Source organism: Amblyomma mixtum, chromosome 5 (assembly GCF_055824585.1).
Source record: "Amblyomma mixtum isolate Tamu chromosome 5, ASM5582458v1, whole genome shotgun sequence".
Taxonomy (NCBI): domain Eukaryota; kingdom Metazoa; phylum Arthropoda; class Arachnida; order Ixodida; family Ixodidae; genus Amblyomma; species Amblyomma mixtum.
This window is the reverse complement of record NC_143016.1, coordinates 151,341,581-151,356,468: the sequence shown is the minus strand read 5'-3', so window position 1 is coordinate 151,356,468 and position 14,888 is coordinate 151,341,581. Positions and strand designations below refer to the sequence as shown.

Here is a 14,888-nt window from a genome sequence, read left to right as displayed (position 1 = left end):
TAGAGGCATATCACCCACTCGAACAAGTATGTGATGTCCAGGCAGACAGAAGAATTTTAGCAGTGCATGGCCGCAAAGAAAAAATCATAGAAGTCTGATATTTTTAACTGCTGCAGCGGCTGAAAACAAAAACTCAGCAGACAAAGGACCCAGCAGAAAACGAACAGCAAATACACCTCGCTCCTATCACCCCCTCACCCCTCAAAAAGGACGACTGAAGAAACGATAGCAAACAATGAGTGCCGTCCAAGCATTTAAAGGAACACCGAAGACAAATAAAAGTTAGCCTGGATCGGCTTCGACGCACGCATTTTGCAAACGGTGTTTAAATCACAATAAGGCCACTCTCACAGAAAATAGAGCTGTTATCAAGTAAAAACGAGAGAAAACGAACTGGAACCGTCGCCACCACCGGCCGATTTTGGAAGTAAAATGCGTGCGTCGAAGCCGATTTTTAGTGCGAAACCGCAACTTCATTAGCAATCCTGAAAAAGCTAATGGGCCTCCGAAGCCTCGACCTTTGACCTTTGAGATGAAATGGCTTCGATACGGTGTTGCAAAGGGAAGGTCTCGTGGTAGGCAAGTTTTAAAAAAATTGTCTTGGAGGGCGACGTAAGGTAGCGTCTGCGCAAGAGTCAAGCGAATTCGAAACCAAGAGCTATCGCAGATACTCGGTGCAACGGCGTTAAAACTCTAGCTCTTTTTTTTTTTCGCGGATGTAAACAGGAATCATGAAGCCAGATCGTAACTTCGACATATAGGAAGCCCAAGAACCCAACAGCGGTGTGTCACCAAAACTCTTCAATATCACCCTCATGAAGCTGCCAGAGAAACCGGACAACATAAGTGGAATCAAATATGCTGTATATGCGGATAATCTCTTAATTTAAATTAAAGAGCTCCTCTCTATGATAAAACCACATGGATTAATGAAGGGCCAGAAGTCTCCATAAAGCAACAGCAACAAGCTGCCAAGGTAGTCCAAAAGTGCGCAGAAGAATGCGGACTTCAATGAGTGCCATAAAAATCAGTACTCCTCATTGCGAAGAAAAATTCCTGGGGAATACCAGAAGAGCAACCTTATACTACCATCACTATAACGAATGACATGATACAGACAGTGCCCCAGACTAGAATCCTTGCCCGGGAATAGGGCCCAAGACTAGAATGAAAGAGACATGACACGCTTAACACAGACATTCGTCATCAGCAGCATAGCATGTCACAAACCGCATGCTCTGCTTAAGCCCCAAAAAAAGTCAGTAAATGGACTAATCAGGCAAGCTTACTAACAGTCGCTTGGGCTGCGCCCTGCATGACAAATATGAAATTACAGGCCGTAGGCATTCATAACAGCGAGTACGTTTTTGCAGGCTAGTTGGTGCCTAAGCATTCTGGGTTTTTTGCGCGAAAGACACGACACAAAAGAAACGAGGTAGACAGGACTTCATAACATCCTTGAGAATTCATAACAGCCTTGAGGAAATCACAGACGCACACCTAATCATCCAACGATAACGACTATCACAAACACACACCGGAAGACGCATGCTCAAATCGAGGACGACATACCACGAAAAATTCGCAAACATATTGCGCACATACAGTGGTCATTATGTTTGCCAATCGAGCGTCCCTTCCGATCCTCAGCTTTTCATCGCACAGATCACACTTCGTCCTCTTCGCGCTCCGCGCACGAGCCCAGCACTGTCTTCTTCGTTGTCCACTGACAACATCTAGATAGCAGCAGTGCTTAGAAATTTGCACCTGTAACGTCACGTAGAGAAAAGGAAAGGCAGGGCTAAGTACCTACAAAAAGCGTATGGGAGCATACCACAACGCTTATGTACGGACGTAGCCGCATATGACGGGAAAAGTGCAATGGTAATAGCTGTCACTGATAACGCGCTAAACACCAGAGCAAGCGCCACACTTTCAGAATCTCAAAGAAAGAGAAGCTGGGGTAATCGCAGTAGATTTATAGCCATCAACGCAAACAGTGTCAACCAGAACCTAATAATCATAACAGATTCGCAATCGGCATGAAGCATCTTGAAACTTGGGAAGAAAAACCCCCACCTAGGCGCAAATCATTTCACAAGGACACAAAAAGAGACAAGGAGACAACGGACAGGCGCCAACTTCCAACTGTTTATTGCTCAATAAAAACGCATACATTTATAGTCTCGGGCAACGCCCACATTTACACACCACGTGCCTTTACCACGTGCCTTTACACAAGGCACGTGGTAAAGGCACGTGGTGTGTAAATGTGGGCGTTGCCCGAGAATATAAATGTATGTGTTTTTTTTAGCAATAAACAGTTGGAAGTTGGCGCCTGTCCGTTGTCTCCTTGTCTCTTTTTGTGTCCTTGTGAAATTATTTGCGTATAGGGGTTTTTTTTCCCAAGTTGCAAGATGCAAAACCAATTAGCCCGTCAACATGCCTTACTGGGCATGAAGTAATTACATCAAAGCAAATATCTTAAGTAAAGGACTAAATACACTTCTGAAAGGAACACACAACAAGACACAAACAATAATCTGGGTCTCTGAACACAATCGGCACCCTCCGAGGCAACAAATGGAATGGCCAGGTGCTGACCCGAAAGACGCTGGTTCGATCCCGGCCGCGGCGGTTATAGAGGCCCGTGTACTGTTCGATGTCAGTGCACGTTAAAGAACCCCAGGTGGTCGAAAGTTTTGCCGGGCCCTTCACTACGGTGTCCCTCATAGCCTGAGTCGCTTTGGGACGTTAAACCCCGATAAACCAAACCGAAATAGCAGGCCACAATGCTCGGGAAGATTGATCCCTGCGCCAGAAGCCGTACCAAACAACTCCGTTAATCAAAGAACTGTGCAGATGCTTGTTTTGTCAGCGCAGGAAAATGCGAAATAATCTTCATGAGCGAACTCCATAAGCTCGTTAACGAAAGCATTAAGAATGCGCAACTATTAAGTATTCGCATAATCGCCAGTTCTCTGTAAGGAACTAAATGCGCAGTGATAACGAGAAGAACAGGAAAAGCTTTATTCGGGGCCCAGTGAACAGAAACGCTTACTCAGCTAAGGCTTCTTGGTCATCCGCTAATCCCGAGTGAAGCTAAGCGCTGCAGGAAGACTGGAAAACGTGAGAGAAATATGGACAGATTACTGCAGTGTTATACAGGGGGTTTCATCTGACACTTTACACAATATTTAAAAAAAAATTAAGTTAGGAGAGCGCTTTTTTCGGCATATCATTGTCGGCGGCGCAGTCAATCAGAATATAGCTAAGATATGCTAACAAGTAGGCTGGTTAAATTATATTGAATAATGAACTTTTTATTTATTACATTAGGCCCCTTATTTACTGAAAAAAATTGTTGTACACCGTAATTAAAATCCATGTCAGTTTCTAGAATTTGGAAAACGCAGTTACCTTCGGCGCTGTGACCCAACAAATTCTGGCAACATTGCGCCAAAATACATGCGCTTTCGAGCAGCTTGCAGGCAAAGCAGCCTCTCTCTCCAGCGCAGGTAACTGGTCGAAATAGCCAAACTTTTTTGGGCCATAGCGCCGAGGCTAACCTCGTTTTCGAATTTTAAAAATTACATAGGCATTACTTACGGTCGGCTACACGTTTTTCAATAAGTTAAGGAGCCTAAAATCAATAACTAGAACGTTAACTATTTAATATTAGTCAACCAGTCTGCTGGTTAGCACGTCATAGCTGAATTCTTATGTACCACACCGCTGACAGTGGGGTGCCGGAAAAGGGCGCTCTTCTAAGACACAAACCCTATTTTTAAAAATTGTGCAACTCTTAGGTGAAACGACCTGTATAAGCTAGGGTGCAATCTATATATGCCCTGATCTCCCGCAGTTGCGAAAGGTGTCATACAATCCGTTGTTGGAGAGCGTTAGTGAAATGAGGAAAGTGTTCGTCTCAAACTTGCCTTGGAGTCGTGCTTGCTTCGTGTAGAGCGGCGGGTGGGGTTGAGAGAAGATATTGTGGATTACTGTGTTCGGCTATTTGCCCTTAATGTGGCTAGGCGTCTTCCGCTGACGTTAGATTTGGCCAGCGGATCTGGGGCGCCTGGAATTTCTTGGGCTCGTTGATGAGCCCAATCATTTCCTTTCAGGCCCTAATGTCCAGATAACGAGCGAAATATAACTGCAATATGATTGCAGTTATGGGACTCCATCAGAATGTCGCGTGGGTTGGGTTCCAGTAGTCTTCACTGCGAATATGGCTTTGCTGGAGGAGGTATAGATGCTTGCGCCAGAGTGTTTCGGTTTATGAGAATGGAGGCTCCTTGCACGGCATATATTCATGATTGGTTTCAAAGCGCGACAAGACGGAGACGAAAGGAAGAAACAAACACGACAATCGTCTCCGTCTTGTCGCGCTTTGAAACCAATCATGAATGTTTACCAACTTGCCCAACTTTCTGCCCTCCTTCACGGCATATATTATCGGATCGTGGCCAAGCTTGTTCTACCGCAGAAAGTATTGACACAAGTTGCGAAAGGAAACATTTACCAGTCAAGCGTATGGAGCAGTTATTGTGGAAAAGGCGTGCTGCAGACAGAACTGAACCCGCACTGACTTCTTCTTGAAGAAAAAAAAATGAATTAAGGATGCATGCAAACAGTTTGAAACTGTGATGTACAGAGCTTCTTTTTAACGCGATAGTTTTAAAGGCCCCGCTCGCCAGAAAATCTGGCATCGGCGTTGTCGGGGTTGTGAGCGAAAAACCGCGCGCATGACTCTGGCAGGCGGTGCCCAGAGAGCAACCTAGGAGGCAGGTGGGACGCCTAACTCATGTGACCTTGCGACGCCATCGCAACCTGCCACCGGATTGTGAGAAAACTACCCATTTGCAGTTAAAATAATTATTGGCTACTCGGGAAGACCTACTGTGCCGCACAAGGTCCATCGCTGGGAGCACCTGCCATCACAGAGCAGTGGCGCAACGCTTAACCGCTGCACCACTGCGCAGTGATGAGTATCAGGACGCCCAAGTATCTATGAATGTAAAGTAGAGCATGACCTTCTGCATATACGGCAATTAATCCATTACTCTATCATGTCTACCCTTAAGACACAGCTGAAGTGTCTCCTCCAGTTTTTCTCACTTTCGTACACTTCGCGGAAGACGGTGCGGGGTGCGGAGCCTATGTCTCAAAGCGGAGTGTACTGCTGCTATAGTCAGGTACAAGTGAAGAAAAGCGGCTTTTACCCGTCAGAGGACCCCTTCCAGCCAGTGGTATCGGCCGATTCTCATGAACCTGCTAGCAGGACAGTGCAGGGAATGGCAGATGAAAGGGGAATAGCCCTCCTCTCTGCAATGTCTAGGGTAGTCCCCTCCCTTTACTGTCATGCTACTCACTCTAGTAGGTTTTGAACCTTGATGTCAAAAAATCACCAGGTCCCGATAACATACCAAACACTTTTTTGAAGCGCTATGCAGTGTGGTGCTCAAAGTACTTGACAGTAATATTCAACAGATCTTTAAATGACTTCTTTACCGGATGACTGGAGGACAGCCGCGATTAAACCTCTGCACAAAACCGGAAAAAAAGCACACATCGAGAATTACCGACCCATATATCTAACGTCGACATCATGTAAAAGTTTAGAACATATAATTCATAAACATATATTAGGTTTCTTGGAACAGCACAAAGTGCTTACCGATTTTCAGCATGGTTTCAGGTGTGGGTTTTCTACAAGTACACAGTTAGTTGAAACTGTGCATGACTTTGCTCAGTCGATTAACCAGGGAAAGCAAACAGACGCAATATTCATGGATTTCCGCAAAGCATTCGATAAGGTGTCACATAACAAACTAATTCATAAATTAAGTTATTACATTAAAATTGACAGGATACTTGCATGGATTACAGCTTATCTCTCGAACAGATGTCAGTTCGTCACTCTAAACAATATTTCTTCTAGCAGTGTCCGGGTTATGTCTGGCGTCCCCCAGGGATCTGTTTTGGGACCACTCTTATTTCTTTTGTTTATTAATGACATTGTGGCAGATCTTTCAGTCCGCGTGAAACTACGCGGATGACTGTATCCTGTATCAAATGGTGTCTTCAGTTGACGACCAGGTGCGTCTAAATAATGACCTAGCGAAGGTGGTTGCGTGGTGCAACAAATGGCAGATGCGCATTAATTTTGAAAAAACCGTCTTCATGAAAATTACAAAAAAGAAAATGCCTCTTCATTTTGTGTACGGTACTAACAGCATATCATTATTAGAAGTGACAGAGTATAAATATTTGGGCCTATGGATCACTAACAACCTTTCGTGGTCAAAACACATAGACGCTGTAGTAGCAAACTCAATGCGGAAACCATTTTTCTTGAGGCGCTCCCTAAAGTCATCCCCGCCTAGTTTTCGTCTATTGGCGTACAATTCCCTCATCCGTCCGTTACTAGAATATGCCGTAATCATTTGGGACCCTTTTACGTTAACAAACATTCAGAAATTAGAGCGAATACAGCATAAAGTAGCTATATTTGTTTTTAACTCATATGGCCGTGCATCTGTAAGTGAGCTCGTGAGGCGAAGTGGGTTACTCCCGTCGTTGAGCGCAATCGTGTTTGTCGGTTAAAGTTTTTTTTTTTCCAGCTTATAAAAGGACATTATAAAGTTGATACCTCTAATTATTTCTCTTTCGCCTCAGGTTACAACACGAGACAAAGGCATGCACTAACAATAACCCCTTTGAACGCGCGAAATAACTGCTTTAAATATTCTTTTTTTTCGAGGACAATTACTGATTGGAACAAACTTAATAGCGAGACTGTTAATCAAAATTCTTTACTGTTGTTTGAAAAGTGCCTGTAAATGTTATGAATTTGTGTGTGTTTATATGCTTGTATTTTATTTTGTCCCACCCTGCTATGATCTGTACAAGATCGCAGTATCTGTAAATAAATAAATAAACTACCGACGCTGTTGGCTGAGGTGCTTGAGGTTGGGTAGTTGGAGAATGATCATATGCAAGGCATGCGCTGTTTAGTATGGTTTATGGGGGTTTCAGGTCCCAAAGCGACTCCGAATATGAGGGACGCCGTATTGAAGAGCTGCAGAAATTTCGACCACCTGGAGTTCTTTAACATGCACTGACATTGCACAGTACACGGGTGCATGACTGACACATTAAAAGCCGACAACAGTAATGGTTAAGTACAATCTACCAACTTATATTTTATTCCATTCCAGTGTAAAAAGGCAACAAGAGCACGTTACATAAGTTTGATGAAATATATATATACTATATACTATATATATATATAGTTATGCAACAAGAGCACGTTACATAAGTTTGATGAAATATATATATATATATATATATATATATATATATATATATATATATATATATATATATATATATATATAAAAGGGAAACGAGAATAATCCTCGGAAGTGCATTGTGTTGATAGCAAAAATGACAGATGAAGATATTTAAAGGAATGAAAAAGAAACGAAACATGCAAAAATGAAAAGGATACCAAATAAGTGTTAGGGAAGTTTGCCTTGGAATTTCGCTGACTAACAGTATCCACCCTGCCTTACTAATACAAACGCGTAGCTGGCAGTCGTGTGATTTTTTTTTTAGCTTTTTGCAGCATATCGATCTCCCTCTGGATGAGTGCAACCGATGGGGAACATGAGTAGTCGCCCACCATGCCAGAAATCACTAGGAAAGCCTCGATTATCGCACGTTTATTCTTGGCATTTCGCATTGCATGGATTACGGACTTTCCAAAAGATGGATTTAAATCGTGTTTTCTACAGTGACTGGCCAAATTCCCTGGCCCAGGGAACGACAATTTCTTCTGGGCTCTAGGAGCCATTCGTTTAGGCACCGTCCAGTTTGCCCCACATGGACATGCAACATGAAAGGTATTTTGCAAACAATCCCTGTTAAACAGGTGACAAAATGTGAGCATGGCGAAATCCACAGCCCGATTCACTTCCTCAACTGCAGTTTCTACCTGATTAACTTTTTTACAGACACCTTTAAACTTAAATCGGCCATCTGTGTGGCTGCGGGTACCCCAAGAATCTATCTATTAGTTTGGCAGAGATTTGCCTGAGAGATTCAAAAACGATAAACCAGCTTTCATTGGCAAAAAGGAATAAAAAAAAGCATTTTGCGATCTTGCTTTACATCCACGGCACCTCGCACAGGCTGCAAAAAATTGCCCTCAGGTGTTTCCTTTTTTCACTGGAGTGTAATTAAATCTCAGTTTGCAGATTGCGCTTTACCATTCGTGTTGTCGCCATTTACTCTGCCAGTCTAAGCAGCGCACGTCTTGCATCTGGTCATTGGCTGGAAGGTAATCCCTTGATGGCGAAAAGCCACTACTATTCTAGACTTATATTTAACTGTAGGCGTGACACAGTAGATATGCACCCGCGAGAGATGCGCACGCGCCCATGCTACGGCATGAAACTTTTGAGTAATTCTCCCACATCTTGGTGGACATCTTAATCGCACCGTTAGAAAAGGAAAGAAGGTGGAAGTGAAAGCATACAGAGATTCGATATGGAGGTCTCCGGAACAATTTTGACCACCCAGGGTTCTTCAACGCGCACTGACATCGCGCAGTACGTGGGCCTTTTTTACTTCGCCTCCAATGACATGGGGCCCCCTTGGCCAGGATTGAACCCGCGACCTTGTGATCAGGCGCAGAACGCCAAAGCTATTGGGCGAATAAGCCTTCTTGAGTGTAAAGGTAGAAGGCACAGATAGCAGACGTGCAAAAATCTCAGAGGGCATGAGTGGCGTTGCCCGGCAGCTAGGTCGCGAAAAAAGTGCACATAACTATTACTGAAATATTAAATCTTAAATTATCAAAAGTAACTTTAAACATCAGACGCCCTAGGTGTTTTCTTAAGCTCAAGTCTCAAGTGTGCATGTTGCACAGAGCTGTTGTTTTTTAAGTGTGGCGGGGAACATAATACCGACGCGTTTTTTTTCTATATTTAGTCGCAGCCTTTCAAATCAGATATCGCATTCTGGGTCTTAGGCTGCGGCTGGTGCATCCGGCAGCTTGAAGATGAATGCTTAACTTCAATACATTCGACGAACTGAACAGCTGAAATGTATCTGCATCATTAATTAGATCACACCTGTATGCAGTACAGCACACACCGAAACTGTAAAATTCAACTAATTCTGTGGTAAACCTCAACTAACCCGGCACACTGTAACCTAGAGCCCTTACCGCTCTTCGGTGGTAGCGACAGGCTAGGCCACTGTTACGCGTCTCAACCGTGCCCGGTCAGGCAGATGGAATGGGCACCGAAGCCACCGTTGCACAAGCACAAGAACTCATTTCATGGAATGAAAACCTAACACACACACACAGAAAGCGAAAAAATGCGGTAACTTCAAAGCACAAGCGATCGAGCGTCGCTACAGATAAATGTCGCAAAGATAAAATCGTGCATGCACACTGAGCATTCAATGCAAACGCAAGGCCCTAGTTGAGTAAGTACTCTGTACCTTTTAGCTCACAGTCTTTGGTCGGGCTGGTCAGCTGGCATCGATGACCACTGGAGCGTCCTTTGTTGACGAATCCTTTAGTGAGTCGGAGCAGCGAAATCGATGTTAAAATACTTTTTCGGCGGATGCTCGGTCCGGGGTCATTGACGCTGCCACTACTAAGGCTTTCGGATGCGGTGCCGCGGGAGGCTGAAGGCCGGAGGGACAGTATAAAATCAGTGGAGCTCCTTATCGGCCGTATGATGCTCCCACGAAGCTGGATCAGCACAGAGCGCAGGTAAGACGTCGCCTTCCACGTCTCGTGCGATTTCCCCGCCCAAGCATGTGTACGAGAGAGACAACGGTTGTAGGAAAGAAGAGGAAGGGGTACGCGCCTTTTGTCACAGTCACCTGTTGATTAGCGCCTGCAAGACCACTATCACTGCCACGTGCGCAAACAAGCGAGGTAAAAGAAAAACTAGAAAGATAGCACCGCCGCCGCCGTGTGCGTCGAAGTGGCGATGACGGCTTAGAAAAAGCCAGATACCCCGTGTACTCCGTCGTACCCCATTCCTCTTTTATACTCTGTGCTTCTTCTTCATCTTGTTCTACAGAAGAGTTCGCTTCTGTCTGTTCTAATCGTGTTCTACTTTCTTCGCCTTCTAGTTCGTGGTCTCTCTTCTTCTCAGTCGTCTGTGCCTATCCTCTTTGTGAATCATGACAGCCACCTAGGCCACCTTCTCAATTTCGGTAGCTGCTACATAAAGCTGTCGTTGTCGCACGAGGCGACAATTTGGTCCAAGGCCCTTTTCCCAAGCACTTGACCTCAGAAAAGCCGAGCACCAAGCGAGGTAAACACTGTGCTCATTAAAACACCTGCGGCCACCCGGTGGCACTGGAGATAGGACCCACCACCTCTTTAATGCTAGGCGGGTGCTCCATCGCAAGGCCACCGCTTCGGTTCATCAAACTCTCAGCTATTCAGTCTCTGTTGAACAGACATAGCGGCAGAGCTGCCACCCTGCATTTGGAAGCGAAGAGCTAACAAATGGAAGATGACGACAGTTATACTATTAAAGCAGTACCACGAGTGACTACAAGTTAAAACGCACAGTCTTTGATCGCCCAAATCAGTTGCAAATGGTGTCCTCCGCCATGGAGCTGGCCTTCGCTCAAGATTCCGAACCCTCTAGGACCTGCTCACGGTTCCTGAAAGCCGCAACGAATCTGTAAGACGGCACTGATAACGTGCAAGATTGTATTGATTCACAGCTCGTGGCCACACGTCTGGTGAGGCCTAACAACAGTAGGCAAATCAAACTGCAGTAGAATCGACAAGGCATTAAAAAAAAAATAGTATATACCGGGTGTTTCAGCGAACATTTCAAAAATTTTCAAAAATAGCTTTTTAGGGTAAAAATATGGCTTTTGCGGCATAGTATTACCAGTGCTAGTGGACACTAGAAAACAGGTGAATCGTTTTAAGTAATGAGCTCGTTAACTAATTTTAATAATGAACTTTTTAACTATTAGAGCTGGGCGCCTAGTTTCAATTAGATATTTGTAGCCCTGGTTGCTAGTAGTAGACGTATGAGTTTTTAGAATTTCGAAAACGCGATTACCCTCGCTGCTGTGGCTCAACAAAATATGGCCGCATCGTGCGAAAAATACATGCGCATCGAAAGCATGCAGGCAAAGCAATCCCGCCAGCGCACGTAAGTGGTCAAAAAATCCAAATTTTGTCGAGCCACAGCGCCAAGGATAATCGCGTTTTTGAAATTCTAAAAACTGATATGGCTATTACTAACGACGGGCTAAAAATATCTAATTGCAACTAGGTTCCTAACTCTAATAGTTAAAAATGAACTATTAACAATTAGTTCACCAGCTTACTACTTAATAAAATTCACCGGTTTTCTGGTGTCCGTCAAGTCTGGTAATACTATGCCGCAAAAGCCACATTTTTACCCAAAAAAGCTTATTTATGAAAATTTTTGAAAGTGTTCGCTGAAACACCCGGTATATTAAATAGCCTATTAAATTTATAGCCATCAATAATCCGTACTCTTTATTTGTCATTGCGGCTACCAGCGATGCAATGTCTCACGCTGCATGTTGCAATTAGTGCGCAGCACGTGCTAGCGATTAAATAGCCGTTTTTGTCATCTTATTGCACCCAGTCGTTCTCCCCTATGTTCGGCAGCGGTACGACTGCAGCCGTGGCCATGCAATGCAGCCGGATACGGGGCGGTAGGAACGCTCGCCTGCGTTTCCAACGGACACTTTACGTCCCTGCGCACTAAGGCGGGAATGTGACAAGAGCGGCTCAACGCGTCACTAAGGCCGATAAAGACCGCGCTAATGCTATAGTGCGTCATGCAGGGAGTAATAAGGTTCAACAAGGGGAAGCTTTGGGCCAGTTGGTCAGACGTGTTGGGGAGGAGGGATAACCGCAAACTTGACAGGACTGAAGATCGAGAAGAGGACAGGACGAGCCAGGCTCGTCCTGTCCTCTTCTCGATCTTCAGTCCTGTCAAGTTTGCGGTTATCCCTCCTCCCCAACATGCAGGGAGTAAAGTCGACTGAACGCAGCGGAACGCAAAGAACTGAAAAACGCAGACGCTGCAAATTATCTTCCATTTCTGAAGCTTGTCAACAGTGAACAGCTGGTTTGAAAACAGCGCAAGCCAGATAAATTACGCCTCATGCCAGTGGAGCATTTAGAAGTACTGAGCTACGGAACGCCATCAGCCGATGGACTGCGGGTAACGGCCGCTGTTCCACAGATGCGGGCCTTCGAAGGAATGAAAAAGCACAGGTGCTAATTCGTAGCTGGGATATGCAGCGATGTCCATTTACAGCATGTTCCCGCGAAACCTTTGAAATCATCGCCCACGCATAGGGCCTTATACTTTTGTTTGCCGTGCCAGTCACTACGAGACTTCTGTAGAACGATTCTTACTCCGGGCGGCATTTACTTGGGTGCTCGAGATTCTCGTCAGTATTGTTGTCGCTTTATCTTGAGTGTTCCTAGTGACCTCTCAATCGAGCGCAGCTGAGAGCGAATGCCATCCTGATTGTCCAGCGGTCATCGCACTTAGGGCTATCGCCACCGCCGAGTTCAGCTCAAGGAGTTCGAGAGGGTTGTCCTGCTGGAAGAGAAGGAGCTCATGGTGACAACTCCTCAGGCGACGATTGCAAAGACGCACAGCAAGCGTCGCGCCCAATTCGAACAAGAGAGAAAGCAGCGCAATGTCTAGCTGGCAAAGGACCAGGTAGATGCCAACTGAACGAGTGCGGCTATTACCATCCATGAGCCATCCTAAATGCGCTACGTCTTTTCTACAAATTATTTCATGCTTACACGCACTCTTGACGCCGAGGTATTTTGCAGTTTGTGTTTTGAATCTGACTGTCTATCGAAAATTTGTGGTACTGTAGAATTTTATTGGATTTTAATGCTTTTCTGGTACTAACGTTGGGTAGTCTTTATTCTGATGGCAATGTGGTTTCCTGATGTCACATTTAGAGCTACTAGGGCTTTTCTGTCGGTAGTTTTCCGGAAGCTTTTGATTTCTGCTTCCCTAATGTGCAGCGTCGGTTGTCGCTGATGCTTTAACTCGTGGCTGCTCAGAAGTTTTAAATTTAAAGAAAAAAGGTCCAGAAGGACGAAGACCAGGAGGGCGAGGCCATGATAGGCCACCGCTGCGGAAACTACGTATTCTGGATTCTAGCTTCACAGTGTCCTACGGGTACTTTTGCACGAACCTGATAAATGCCGCGGGCCGTGAGTGATGCTGGTGTTCTACATGTCCACAGGGTGACCACAGCAACAAGATCAGAGGTCTGGTTTGCAAAAATACAAACTTATTCACAGAGAGGGTTGGAAAATACCTGCCAGAAATGCGGCAATTCTAAATAAACACCGCCGAAGTCTTTCCCTCCTAAAGCCCAATTTCCTCGACCTCTCAACAATGCGTGTGAGTGGCAGTGCTGTGCTGACGAGTGTTTAACATCAGCTCCGCAGCGATACGTCGCTGCTTCTAGTTTGGCACTGCTTTCTCTGGCAACCTCCTCTCCGGCAACCTGTACATTTCTTGTTTGAACGTTAACACCGCTACTGAGCCCGGCCACCATGACGTAATGTGCGAATGTGCTAATCGCAATCCGAAAGGATCCTGGGGAATTTGTTGTCCTCACCAGCGAATTGATCGCCGCACCTTCAGTTAAGTGTGTACAGCCTTTGAAAAACTACACAGCCCAAGGGGTCTGCTTCTGAGACCTGCAGCGCGGCTCCTCTTGCATAAGCAGTCACCCTAATCTCAGGAAGCCGAAAGGAACTTGCGTCCTCAGCGCTCCCAAGTTTAGGGCAGTCAAATATATTAAATAGCCCCGCAGCATTGCTTTCAAGCAAACCTATGGGCTCTGTATTTTGAAAAAGACTGTGCGTGGGCGGTTTCTGCTACCTCACCTGAAGAGTGGTGTTACAGCTTGTCTATGAAATTTTGCGTGGGTTCCTTTCTCACTCAAAAGCAGCATTCGGTACTTGTTTTGTTAATTATATAAGGACATAAAACTCTAAACACAGCTTTACGCATTTTGCGTGGCAGAATCCACAAAGCGGATGCAGAGCAAATCGTAGTGGGTTGAGGGGGGGGAGGGGGGGGGGGGCAAGGAATAGTGTTCGACTTTGCCATGTTTTTACGAAACAGGAAAATTTCACCTTGCAAAGGGTGTTTGCAACTCGTTCTGCTGAAAGCACCTACCGGTACCGGAATCGAATCACGCGACCTCGTGCTCAATAACAGAGTCGTGGCCACTGAGTCACCCTGTCGTGGATACCACTACGCTAAAAGCAGTACCATGAGCGCATTCTTTCTTTGTTTTTGACGCATACCATCCGGAGCACCATAACGCACGTGCCTTTCGAAGTACCTCGCCGTTTCATCTGCTGTTTTCAATCCTGTTTTGACAATTGGATCAATTTCCGACGAACTGGTTTTTTTCCCGCTTCAATGTTTGTTTTTTTGTGTGGCCGCATGTGGCACATCCAGTGGATGTGCCACATGCGGCGTCTGCTCGATCGTTCTTTGTAACAACGCCACGCAAGTGAGCCGGTCTTGTCGACGAAATTCACAGCAGTTTAATGTGTTTCATTAGGCCATCTGTTGTCAAAATTCCTAGTCTGGAGTGTAGCAGGATGTAGAAGACCGAAAAAGCACGACTTTCCCACTGTATGTACATTTATTCCTTCTAAGTCACAAAGTCGCAAACCCTACCACAGTAAATGCAGTCCAGCCAGTCGAGACCATACTAAGTGCGACGGTGCAAAAACACAGAGTTCAGAACCGCACAAGTTTGGCAAGGCATCGATGATCACACTTCCGTAG

At 45.3% G+C, this 14,888-nt stretch overlaps 1 protein-coding gene across 2 annotated transcripts in view; it reads right to left on the bottom strand.

The window, feature by feature from the left end:
* The window catches only part of LOC149344162 (cytochrome P450 2H2-like), a 59,146-nt gene extending 49,300 nt beyond the window's left edge, over positions 1 to 9,846 (bottom strand). For both annotated transcript variants that reach the window (XM_089546185.1, XM_089546183.1), the window contains exon 1: positions 9,520 to 9,846. The gene's annotated coding sequence lies outside the window, so the exon portion shown is untranslated. The remainder of the gene's footprint in view (positions 1 to 9,519) is intronic.
* Between the last annotated feature and the right edge of the window lie 5,042 nt (positions 9,847 to 14,888).